The following is a 12,501-nucleotide window of genomic DNA, read 5'->3' as shown; positions in this document are numbered from 1 at the left end:
GGGAAAATGGTGGTGCAAGACAACATGCCCACCCATTGGAATTTATTGGAATTTAAGAGAAGGTGGTTTGAGATTATGCATAGCGGGGAGGTTTGTGCACCTTTGTGATGAGAAAGTTATCTGATAGTTGAGGCCAGAAGATCCTTGTTGAGAGGGGTCCTCCCATCTTATCTCCTGAAGTGGGTGCTTAAGAGCCACACTGTCATCAACGAGGATGCACCTAGATTCAGCTCCACCAGCGTTAGCAATGTCAGGAATCCTAGGTCATGATTTTTCTCCTACATGTATCTATTTTGAGTGTGGTGACAACTGATTTTAGTAGAGTGACCATTAATTTACACTGGTGTCATTTGAAATTAGAATTGGGTCAGTAGCTGCCATCAGGTTTGATCACAATGTCAACTCACTCTGGTCAGAGCAGATCTGCGTGTCACAGTGCTTCAAACACTAGCAGCAGCAGCCTGTGGCTGGTATACACCCTGGCTTGTGACGTGGTTAGTGCCAATGGAACTGAACCACACTTAGTGTAGACAAGGTTTGTCACTCTACTCTCATTTATTCTGTACTTCAAACATGTCCACTTTGTTATCAAAATTACCTCTCTCTAGGCTACACCACACATATGAAACAGGATTCTAGTACAGTTTGAACCTATTCACACTGGCTGACCATATCATGTTACAAATCAGTTTAGCCGGAATCATTTTAAAATGGAGTTTAAACACAGTTCCTTAACTCCTTTGATGGCCTGTGAAAATAGGTTAGAGAGGGCTTCGTTCTCATTTTAGCCCTGCAGAGAGGAGAATTCAGTTTTGTAACATTCTGACATAGCCATTCATCATCCATGCCTCAGTTTCCCTGTTGTACTTATTTTCCTGCTTCTGTGCCTTACTTTCCCTCTGCTAGTACAGTCTCCAGCCAGACTAAGAGTCCTTCCATTCCAGGGTAAACAAAACAAGTCCAAACCTTCATCCTTCTGTATAGGGGCTCCACTAAGTCCTTCAAAAATAGCCAGAGCCCTGTGCCTATGTGACCTTAACCTCCTACCTTTGTATCAGGACTTCATGACATACCTGCCAAGAGGTGCCATTCAAATAGTCCTCTAGTCTGAAAAGACTTCTAGAAAACAATCCTCATTGATTTGTGTTGGATTATTATCCCTAGTACTATTTAATTTTATGATGGTAGTCTGCAAAGGCCCCAATCAGGATTGAAGGCCCCTTTGTGCGGGGCATTGTATAAACACATAGAAGACGGTTCCTACTCTGAACACCTCACAATCCAAAATAACAAAGTACAGAAAGGAATGGGGTGTGTGTGTGTGGATGAGTCACAGCAGTAAGAAAGTGTTCACGTTGGCCAGTTATGTGCACAACTAGATGGTTTTGAGACAGACGTACATGATTATAAAAGAGTCTACTTTTGATTAGCGCTATCCTAAGTTATCCTCTGTAACAGTGAGTTGGAAGCTAAACCAGTCTCTCTGCTTTCCCATGAGAACCAAAGCAGCAATTATTTAGAATTGAAAAGCTACGTTTGGTGTTCATGATCAGCCTGGGCTGCTGGTGCTACTAAAGTAATGATAAATTTTGTTATATTCAGTCTCATTAACTGACCAAGACCGAGAAGTGAAAAATATGGTACTTCCCCTTCAGACATCTAGCACTTCTGCCATGGAATAAGTGTTACACTTTTTGATGGTCAGATTAATACACATTACAGAGTTCAATTAGAAGGCCTCAACTTTATCAGAGTTCACCATTAATAATTTCAATTGGTTATATAGTCCAAAGTACTGTGCTGCAGTTCTGGTAATATGTTAGTGCATGTACCTGTAGGGAAGGCAGTGTAGTAGATCTCGAATTAAATTCTTGGCTTGGCCACAGACTCCCTATATCACCTTGGACAAATAATTTAATCTCCCTCTCTGGGCTTCATTTAGCTAAATCTGAAATGGAGAAAATAATCCTTCCTTTGGCCCACCCATCCTTTGTCAGTTTTGTTTATTTGGATTGATAATGATTCTGGGCATGGGTTGTCTGTTACTATGCATTTGTACGGTGCCTTTTTGTAATGGAACCCTGATTTTTGGTTGGGGCATCTAGCTGCTACCATGATACCAATAATAAGCAATATTTATATAAACTACCAGTTTATCAATCTGATTGAAAGCTCAATAGGCTGTTTATCTATCAGCAAATAGCAATAATTGTTTTAGTTTTCCCCCATCTTGTAACATATAAGCAATCTATGCTGATGAGAATTGGTATTCATGGGCCATCCTTCATATAGACTACTTGTGGGGCACCTGTAGAGTTAGGCTTTTTCCACAATAGATAGCTCCATCTACACTAAGCATGCTGAATAAGTTTTACAAAAATTCCATCTGCCCCTGGTATCTTCAGCTGATCCTTGGCACTTTCCTGTTGCAGAAAGGTAAACTCAATTGCTTCTACAATTACACACAACTGCTGCTTCATAGGTACTAGGGAATGCACTGCATGAGGAAACTGCAGCACCTCCTACAGACACTAGTCATTCTGTAACAAACTGAACCTCTGCTAGCTTGTGTCACTGAATCCAGATTCATCTTTGCACAAGGGTCTTTTGCTTGGCCTCTAAGTATTCTGTAGCTGCAGTACCTGACTATTAGACAATTTTTTCAGTCTATGGAGCTGGCAGTACAAACATTTGGTCTCCCAGTAAAGAATCTAATTTTGCTTGAAAGAGAAACTGCTGCTTCCAGGTGGCTCATGAATGGAGGTCTCAGATCCATTGATCTTAATTGAAAAACATGTTAAATTAAGTTTAAAAAAAAAACTTTAAGAGAACAATAAATTCTGTGTTGTTGCCTGAAGCGGAATTTTGCTCAGCTGGAGCTAATGTTTTTCTCAGAGAAAGGATTATGGAGATCCTGAGAGAGGTTTCCAAGAAACAGAGAAATAGTCCTGATCCAAGTTAGGCAAATAATGCTGTGTCTGTCTACTGGCAAGTGAAACACTGAGCCTAAAACGAAGCTGTAAATGAGGGAAGAGATGAATACGCTGTCAGAAGTTGTTTCACAGAAGGACCAAACAAAGGGTTTTAAATGAATACAGAACATCTTTCTCCCAGAGAAAAGATCATGGTAGGAGGGAACAGTGGAGATTCACAGCAATATATATTCATCACCAAAACTCACCCTTTTGAGCTCTGTTGAGTTAAACTAGAACAAAGTAAACTGGAGGCTCCACATCTTAACAATTTATGTGTACATTTACAGCAAAGAAATTAGAAGAGATTTGTAACTTCTGTCCAGACCTAGAAAGAATGCATAGCAGGAATCAGGTTAATTCTCACCATTGTTATTACCCTGGGAAGGAATATAGGCTTCTATTCCACAATCCCAAATAAACAAGCTACATTAAATGACACAAAACTCTTAAGGGTGGGTACCTCTTGGGTGGATAATTGTATCTACTTTGGCTAATGTCCTGAATCTCTCCACAGTTGGTAACTCTCACACAACAGTCATCCATATGATTTTCTGGGAAAGAATATTTTAACACTGACAGACCACAGTATTAAGGGCCAGGTGGAACATATAATTTGTTTTCCTTTATTGATAGTAAGTGGCTCCTAAACATCATTGTCCCCTGCCTTATCTTCATAAGTCCCCATAGTATATAGATATCTTCTGTAGGCTGAAATGGAACAGAAGATGGCTAGAGCATAGATCCTGGAAGTCACATCCCAAATCACTTCGTCTGTAGGATAAAGAATTTATTAAATGACTGTAGAGTTGGAGACACCATAACGTGCCCATAATGGTGATATGATAAATACAGTAGAACCTCAGAGTTATGAACACCAGAGTTACGAACTGACCAGTCAACCACACTCCTCATTTGGAACCGGAAATATGCAATCAGGCAGCAGCAGAGGGGGAAAAACAAATACTGTACAGTACTGTGTTAAATGTAAGCTACATAAAAAAGAGAAAGTTTAAAAAATATTTGACAAGGTAAGGAAACTGTTTCTGTGCTTGTTTCATTTAAATTAAAATGGTTAAAAGCAGCATTTTTCATCTGCATAGTAAAGTTTCAAAGCTGTATTAAGTCAATCTTATAAACTTTTGAAGAACAACCATAACATTTTGTTCAGAGTTACAAACTTTTCAGAGCTACAAACAACCTCCATTCCCAAGGTGTTCGTAACTCTGAGGTTCTACTGTAGATAAATTCTCAAAAATACATTCCTGTGCTCTGGTCCAGATCCACATAGAAATTGTTAAAAGCCAAAATTCTTTATGAACTGCTTAAAAGGAATAATTTTGGTATTAATTTGCTCCCAAGTTGTATTGCATTAGAGATGCATCAGACCTAATACAATTTTTAAGTGCTTGCATTTCAACTCTAACTTCGATTTTTTTCTGGATTTGCCTTAATCTTCTCTTGATCACATGCCCTAAGGGCTGAAGTTGTATTTAGCTTTGCATTCATTTTTCTTTGTATAATTTTAGTCCAGCAGTCTCAGTTGCCTTAAGAATGTTATGTTCTTCCTCAGACTTCTCATAAACTTGCATAATCTCACTTATTTTCCTCTGGAAGTTTCCTGGGATGTCTATGATTCTGAATGTGAGGTGACAAAAAGCAGTATTTTCTGGACAGCATCTTAAAGTTGTTGGGTTAGCATTGTCATAATGGAACCGATCTTGTCAGAAGCTATAAACTGCATTTGCTGAAAAAAATAACTTCCACGTTGGAAAGCATGTACCGTTCTGATTTTACAGTGATGCTCTTTAGGTCTATGCAGATATGGATGGATCAATTTTTCCCCACAATGGGCACTGAAGGGTATGGCACATCACTCTGTCTCAGTAATATGTTTTATTACAGTATCCCATCCAGTTCTTCCTTCACTTTGAGAAAGAATGGGATTGTGAACCTCTAGGCCATGCTGAGGGCATAAGTCATGGCCTCCTCTTAGACCAGAATCTGCACTGTTTCTTCTTTAAGCGGGCCATTTTTATTGTTCCAATTTCCTAAGCATTTTATTGAGGTCTATCTTTATGATTGCAGTTTGGTCCAGGAGGTGGACCAATTAGTAACAAAGGTTCCAAACACTTCCTTGCCTTGTAGTTTTTGCTGAAATGTTTAAAAAAAAAAAAAAAAGTCAGCTTGAGCAAGCACTCCGCATGGAAAATTTCAGCCTGAATGCTTAAAGTTTGGCAAAGTTATAAGCAACAGAAAACAGGGCCTTATAATGGATAGTGTTAGGTAAACTTAGCTATTGGCATTGCTACCAGCTTGCCTATAGTTAGGAAAACTATATCATTCCAAATTTTTCTCTCTATGCTTGACTGTAGAGCTTCTGCCTAGAACATTCCCCAGCCTGCTGCTGCTTGGTTTCTTGTTGGGTGTAATGTGCCCACTGCGACAGGGTCAGGCCAGACGGCTATAGGAGAGCGCTCCTTGTAGCAACAAATGTTGCACCCAGGGCATTTCTGGAAACCAGGCCGGCCTGCCAGGGCAGTGAAAGGGCAGCAGCAGCCACGCGGACTGAGAGCATCTTGCTGGGCTGGGGGTGGGAGGTGTCTTCTGCAGCTGCTGCTGGTACCTTGCACACTCTGCACAAAGGGAGGTATATTAGCCCCAGGATAAGCACGTCCCTTTTCCCTTTGTAGCTGAACAGGGTTACTCTAGGTTAATTAGGACACCTGGGGCCAATCACGGGCCTGCCATAACCTGTTAAAAGCTTCCCCTCCAATCAGATAGGGGCATGCACTAGGAGCTGTGGGAGGAAGGTGAGCTACTGGGGAGCTTGGTGGTGCAGATGCCGACAAGCACCAGGAAAGAAACCCTGCATGTACAGAGATGAAGGGTGGGAGAATATCTGCCCAACCGGAGTCTGAGGGAAGAGACCCTGCCCGAGGAGAGAGACTGAACCAGGTGTCTGGTCTGTAGCCATCATGCCCGCAGGGGCTACCAAAGACTGATAGGCTATCTTGCCCATTCAAGGAGGCCGGGAAGAACCCTGCTCCAGCAGGGCATTGGAAGCAAGCCCAGGGGCATGGGGGAAACTCTGAGGGAAAGAGGAATACCCTAGCCCACCACTAAACAGAAGCACAAGACCCACCAAGGTGGAGGAGAAGCTCCATCACACCACATATATTTTTGCAGCTGGGCTGATGTGCAGAAGTTTACGAACAGGGTCCTAAGAACATATTAATTATACACAGTTATGTATTACTTTTGTTTCCATGAATATCAAGATTTATTGACATGTAAAATGCTACCTGGAAGAAACATATTTAGGTTGAGATTAAGAGCCTAAGGAAGGATGTTTCTAAGTCACCTAACTTCCATTAGGCTTCTTTGAAAATCCCAGCTTTAATCATCATATAACTATTTTCAGTTTGTACTCTTCTTCCACTTGGTAAGCTTGCACATACTACATAGAATCATAGGTGTCTATGCTACATTTCACAGAAACTCAATCCCTGTTCTGAGAAGTTTATATTCCCTGTTCTTATTTGTCTTGTAGTGGGGGTAGAACTGTTTGTTCATGCTCTTTCCTCATTGATTTGTGACAAACTCCTGTGACCGATGCACTGTAGACATAACTGTGCAATGCAAGGCCCTCTTGGCTCTCTTCCCTTCTGTTTTTGTTCTTTTGGGGTTTTGGCACACAAATGCTTGAAACCATGAGCTAATATGGTGATGTGACCAGGGTCCCAGTTGCGGTCATTCAATTAGAGTGAACTGCAAAGAATGGGGTAGATAATCCCCAAAGCTGGTAGATATTTTCAATACTTAGATTTACCAAGCCAGCATAAAACAGCTTCTTTATTACCTCACTGGTCGCCCAGAAGCCAACAACACAGTTCTCTTCAAGTAACCTAGCCTCAGGCCTCCATCTAGATACCCATGTCAAATATGATGAAGATTTCTGAAACATCTTATTTGATCATATAAAAGAAAAGGTTCTACCAATCCCAAAGGATCAGACATATTACCTCCCAGGTTCTTGAATATTCCATACATGCATACAGCCAATTCTTAACTAAAATTTATTTAAAAAAAAAAGCGAGAGTATGGTTAAAAGATCAATATACACACAGACATGAGTTCAATTCTGGGAAGCTATTTAGTGTGAGCATGGAAGGAAGAATTTTTTGAGAAAACTAGAGCCCCAAGATCTGCTTAACCTGGGCCTGGTTTTAAACATGCTTCTAGCAAATAAATATAATTGCACTCTAAATGAACAAACACCACTACTAGAAACGGGGTCTTGGCTTGTCATGGCCACACAAACATTTTAAGTATGTTTATAATTTAGTTTATGTTGATCTGTTGTCTTTTATTTATATAAAGAACAAAAAAAAAAAAAAAAAAAAAGTCCAGATCTTATGCCAGGCAACCTCTTGTGACAGGAGACCTCAAAGGCTGCTTGTTCTTGTCTGTGCTGGAGGGATTATATGGCTCTGTCATAGTCCTAAGGCTCTATATGAATTTGCAGACTGACAAATTCACCAGCACTGAACTGTTCTCGGTTTAAAAAAAAAAAAAAAATCTTCATGTGTTACTGTTGCACCACCTAGTGTGCAAATGAGTTGTACCTCTATAGAGAAGAATTTAAATAAACCTTTGTTGGTGATTTCCATATTGTGAAGACATTCTGTTTCAACAAATACTGAAAAAGATTACTCTTCATTAAACATAATCACAAACCAAATATATTATCTTCACGATAAACACACTGTTCACCAAACCAGGCACTGAGAGGTGTTCTGGCAAAAAGGCAAATTTCAATTTAAATGTGTGTAATATAACAAGCACAAAGGGTTCAGTGTGATGTTACAGCCATCTCTGTAAATATATATTTACATAATGCAAAATGTTAGAGATAAAATTAAGGATTCTGGATTAAGTTCTATATATTTTTTTATTTTATTAAAGAAAAAAAACTACTATGGGTGAATTAAATAACCAATGGCAGTAATTCCGGGCCCCAGGGCAGAACAGTCAATGGGCCCCCAGCCTGCACAGAAGTGGTCCGTCTGACATTTGGGCAGTGTTGCACCTGCACTGGCTGGTGCCCCACAAGATGCTGGCTGTGCTGCTAGGCATGCTTTTCCTGCAAGGCCAGGGCTTCCACATGCCCACCCGGCTGCCTTCGCCACTGCCAGTACCACCCCATGTGTGCCTAGGAGCCCCTGCCCTGTGGTCCACCCGGGCGATTTAAAAAGGCCCGGGGCTCCAGGACCCTGGGCAATTCTTCCTCCCCCCCCAATCAGTGGGCCTGTGTAGCAGGGTGGTTACCCGCTCCTGCTCTTTGGGGCTTAGAACAGCCCAGGGGAGGGCTGGGGCTGGGGCAAGAAGCCTGGGCTGATTAGGGAAGGTAGGCTCAGCTGAGGCCAAGCCCCAATCAGGTCCAGCTGGCCCCTATAAGAGGCTGTGAGCCAGAAGCCCAGGCAGTCTCCCTCTGCATTCAGTGAGAGATGGGTCTGGCTGCAGGGAGCTAGAGACAGAGTACCTGAGTGGGGCAGGGCTGGGGAAAGGCAGAGGAGCCGGGGAGCTCCAGCCTAGAAAGCCCCAGGCTGTGGCCTAGTATAAGGCCAACAGGGAACTGGGTGTTGCAGAGGGTTGGCCAAGGCAGCAGGTCCAAACCCAACCTTGCCAGTGATGAGTAGGCTGATACTGCAGTCTACCCCAGGGTGTGGGGCTAGAGATGACTGGCAGTAGCCTTATACTGAGGTGAGGAGGGGATAGTGGCTGGGGGTTCCCTGGGGAGGGGAGACCCTAAGACTGAGGGGTTACTGCCATGGTGCAGTGCCCCAGACAGATGGGGCACCAGGGTCCTGGGAGGGACACAGGAGCCAGCAGTAAGGCAGATCACTGGCCTGCAGAGGGTGCTCCAGGCTGGAAACTGAGCTACTTCCCTGAGAGACCAGCAGGAGGTGCTGCAGAGGTGAGTTCCTATTGCTACAGCCTGGCAGTCTTTGTTTAGTGTGAGCTGTAAGGAAATGCAGAAGCTAAGAGAATAATAATAATAATGTAAAACAAATTCCTAGAGGAATGAGAGACTGAGCAAGGCTGTTGCTTAAATAAAAATGTATCTTTGTGTATAACAGTGCACAATTATTAGAAGCATCAGTAGACATATACATAGATGCTTCAGATTAGACTAAGAGACAGGCTTGCCAAAGAATCTCCCACTCTAATTACACATTCTCAAGTTTTCCTGGTTTTAAAGGTGATTTTGGTGAGGAGCAGGAAGCAATTTAAAGAATTTACTACCTCCATAACATGACCCTCTACTGATGGCATCTGTCCTCAGATCAATAAATTGGCCCACAGGCTGTGTTGGCCTGGACAGATGAGGGCTTCTGGAGACCCATGTAGTTAAAAATGTGAAAGATGCCCATTTCCATCTATGACTAGCCAGGATAATGTACCCCACCCTGCCTCAAACTCTGTCATCATGATCCATGCATGCGAGACCTCCAGGCTTGATTATGGAAATTCTGTCACAGTTCAGGGCAACTGTATGTATATGTCCCCCTCCGTAGTCCAGCAAGAGCAGCGTATCTCACAGGCCTGGGGAGGCTAAGCTTCCCCAAACAGCCCCATGTGGTCCTGCCCACGTAGTGCCCCCAGGTCCCCTCTGGCTTACTGCTCTTCCCCCCCCACCCCCCACTGGGATTAGGACAGCTTGCGGTTGGGACTTGAGGCAGCTCGGGTCAGAGCTCGCACAGCCTGGTGCTGGGGCTGTGCTGCCCACCCAGTATTGGGGGGCCCCCTCGGGGCTCCAGTGGGGGAGGGGCAGAGCCTTGGGCAGAAGGGGTCAGCCTGGGGGCTAGCCTCCCCCAGTGGGTGGATCACACACCCCACATGAGTGAAAATGCCTACTCTAGGCTTCCGGTTCCTCAGCTGTCACTTCTCTTTGGCAGAAGAGTGCCATTCTGAGTTGCTAACCCTAACCCAGACCCCAACCCCACTCCAACCCTTTGCCCAAACTCCCACCCCACCTTTTCCCATTGCTGCTCTGCCCAGCCTCTTCCTGCCCCATTCCTCCCCCAAGTACACGCCATCCTTGCTGCACCTCCTGCATGCCACTGATCATCGGCAGGCATGAGGTGCTGGGGGGAGAGAGAGGAGCTGATCAGGAGGGCCGCTGATGGGTGCTGAGCACCCAATTTCCCCCCCCCCCCCCGTGGGTACTCCAGGCCCAGAGCACCCATGGAGTTGGCATGTGTGGCGGAAACCCATGTCTCCCTCCCACCTCACCAGGATTTTTCCAGGCTGCACAGTTCTTTGCCTACATTGATATTCCCAGCAAGCCAGACTGCCTAAACAGATCTTTCCTAACCTTCTGGCTTGCCCTTGCTTCTCTGGGTCTGCCAGCTTCACCACTCCCGCCTCCCAGAGAGCAACTGCAGGCTACTCACCTCTACAGCCTCCAATACTCCTCCTCCTTCCCAGAGAGTGACTGCAGTCTTTCCCAGCAACCCAGCACTTCTGGTGTCAGTTTCCTGGCTTCTATATGTGCCACCTGTTCCTGCACTGGTGAGTTTCTTTTAATTAAAGCTTCTCTTGCAGTCTTAATCTCCTCCCCCCACCCTTGCCAAGTAATAGGCTAATTGGCCTCTCTGGCTGCCTTAACCCTTTCAGGGCAAGTGTGGGGACAACTCCACACTGTTCTTAGTTCCTAGAGGAACTGTGGTCACCCTCCCACGCAGAATTATGTACCGTCCCTAGCCCACAATGACACACATGTAACCCTTCTGCCTGTCAGAGTTGGCAGCAACAAGGGCCGGGTTCAGTATCTAGGGGTTCCATTTCAATAACAGTGCAAAACCGGCTCAAGCCCCCATCCAGTGACCTGGGACAATTACATACCACCCCCCTGGGCCCCTCTAGGAGGCAATACTTCCCCTCTCGCAAGCACAGAGTCTGAGTGTAGCAAAAGCCTTTTAATAAAGGAGGGAAACAATGTGGCATTATGTTGGGGAACCACCACAAACAGGATTCATAACACAAACCATGAGCAAAAGACCCATCCCCAAGTAAGTTTGGCAGTGTCCTTTCCCCCTCAGGGTCTTAAGTCCAGCAACTGCACAGTCACCCCACCCACAGTTTCTGACCTTGGTCAATGCTGCCCCCAGAGTTCAGAAGTTCCTCTGCAGAGTTTACCTCCCAGCCTGGGTTGAAGTGGGGGGAGGTATGGGGAGCTCTGCTGCTCAGGTTGACAATTGCCACACCTCTCCATGGGGTTCTGCTGCAGTCTTCACCACTAGCCACTCCTCTCAACTAGCCATCCTACTCACCAACTTGTCTTCAGGCCCCCTCCTTAACAGCTCTCAGCAATCTCTGCTCTTAGAAACTTCAGCTCTCAGTGATTTTAGCTGGTAGTAGGGGAGCCTCAGTGCTGGTACACCATTAGCCCAAAGTAGGTCTAATGCTTAGATCTAGGTATCATTACATGTGGCAAAGCTGAATTCACTAAGACTCTTAATGGAGTCAAAATTAACCCTGTTCTTGCACAGTGGAGATAAGTGATATTTCAGACAGAGCGAGCCAGCCCACCCCCTATACATGTCTGTCCCTACCCTCTCAATTTACTGTGTCTTGGAACCCAAGTCCCCTGCCTAGCAAGTGTTACTTAGTTGAGGGCGAGTCCCTCCTTCTTAAAATGCCAAGTATAGTTCTACTGTCCTTTATTCACATAACCAGGATAACAACCCTCCATTACTCCTGCCCCAATAACAAAGACTGGGGATCCCACAGCAGCCAAAGTGACCATTTGAGCAAGCAGTCCATCATGCTAGGCAGGGCCTATGCAAACAAGATCAGCCCCTGAAATCCTTTTCCACAGCTCACCTCCAGATGTCAGGGGAGAGCTCATTCTGACTGCTTACACCTAAACTAATACAGTAAGATCTCCCAAAGATAGTGGCAGGAAACTGCTATATCTGTCACACTAAGAATGAAAGTGCCAACCTTAAAAACAGCTCAAGTTCATTCAGAACATAGCAGCTTGTCTGCTCAGAAAGACAGGCCACTGAGAACACATTAACATGGTGTTCTGCTGTCTTTGCTAAACCTCTCTCCCCTTTGAATCGTTAGATTCAAGGTTTCACTCCTCTTCAAAGCCCACCCCGAGAATGGCCCAAGTTACCTGAGGGAGTCTCTGTGCGTACAAGACCTCCCATGACATACATGTTCTACTGCAGACATACTGAATTTAAATAGAAGTACTTCATTTTGTAGCTACTAGCAGCTGCAGATAGGGGTGTACTATGCCTGCTTGTTACAGTTAAGAGTTTTATAATAACTAATTTTTCCTTCTGATCAATTTCTGCCCAGAGAGTGAAATAAATTTCTGCTTAATGTTGTTCAGAAATTCTCAATATATCTGGAAGAGCCATGCACCTCCTCGTCAGCTGCAACTGACACTATCTTTGAATTCCTCCATACCACATTTCAAACCAACTTTGAAAAATTTCCAGAGCATGTA

The 12,501-nt window shown here is 44.4% G+C and overlaps 1 protein-coding gene and 1 long non-coding RNA gene across 4 annotated transcripts in view; one reads left to right on the top strand and one right to left on the bottom strand.

Moving 5' to 3' along the window:
* The window catches only part of SLC45A1 (solute carrier family 45 member 1), a 91,969-nt gene that overhangs the window by 56,051 nt on the left and 23,417 nt on the right, over window positions 1-12,501 (top strand). Inside the window, exon 1 of one of the 3 annotated variants that reach the window (XM_065575138.1) lies at window positions 8,457-8,952. The exons of 1 other annotated variant lie outside the window; for it this stretch is intronic. The gene's annotated coding sequence lies outside the window, so the exon portion shown is untranslated. Of the gene's footprint in view, window positions 1-8,456; window positions 8,953-10,416; window positions 10,551-12,501 lie in introns of those variants that run through there. One more of the 3 variants, XM_065575137.1, reaches the window with a different exon arrangement.
* On the bottom strand, window positions 3,578-10,553 carry LOC135976963 (uncharacterized). Its single transcript, XR_010594243.1, has 2 exons — window positions 10,433-10,553; window positions 3,578-5,126 (listed from the first exon to the last, which is right to left on the bottom strand). It is a non-coding gene; the product is annotated as an uncharacterized LOC135976963 (long non-coding RNA).

Source organism: Chrysemys picta, chromosome 21, assembly GCF_011386835.1.
Source record: "Chrysemys picta bellii isolate R12L10 chromosome 21, ASM1138683v2, whole genome shotgun sequence".
NCBI lineage: Eukaryota > Metazoa > Chordata > Testudines > Emydidae > Chrysemys > Chrysemys picta.
Note: the sequence above shows the minus strand (reverse complement) of the source record. Positions and strands in the feature narration are given on the sequence as shown.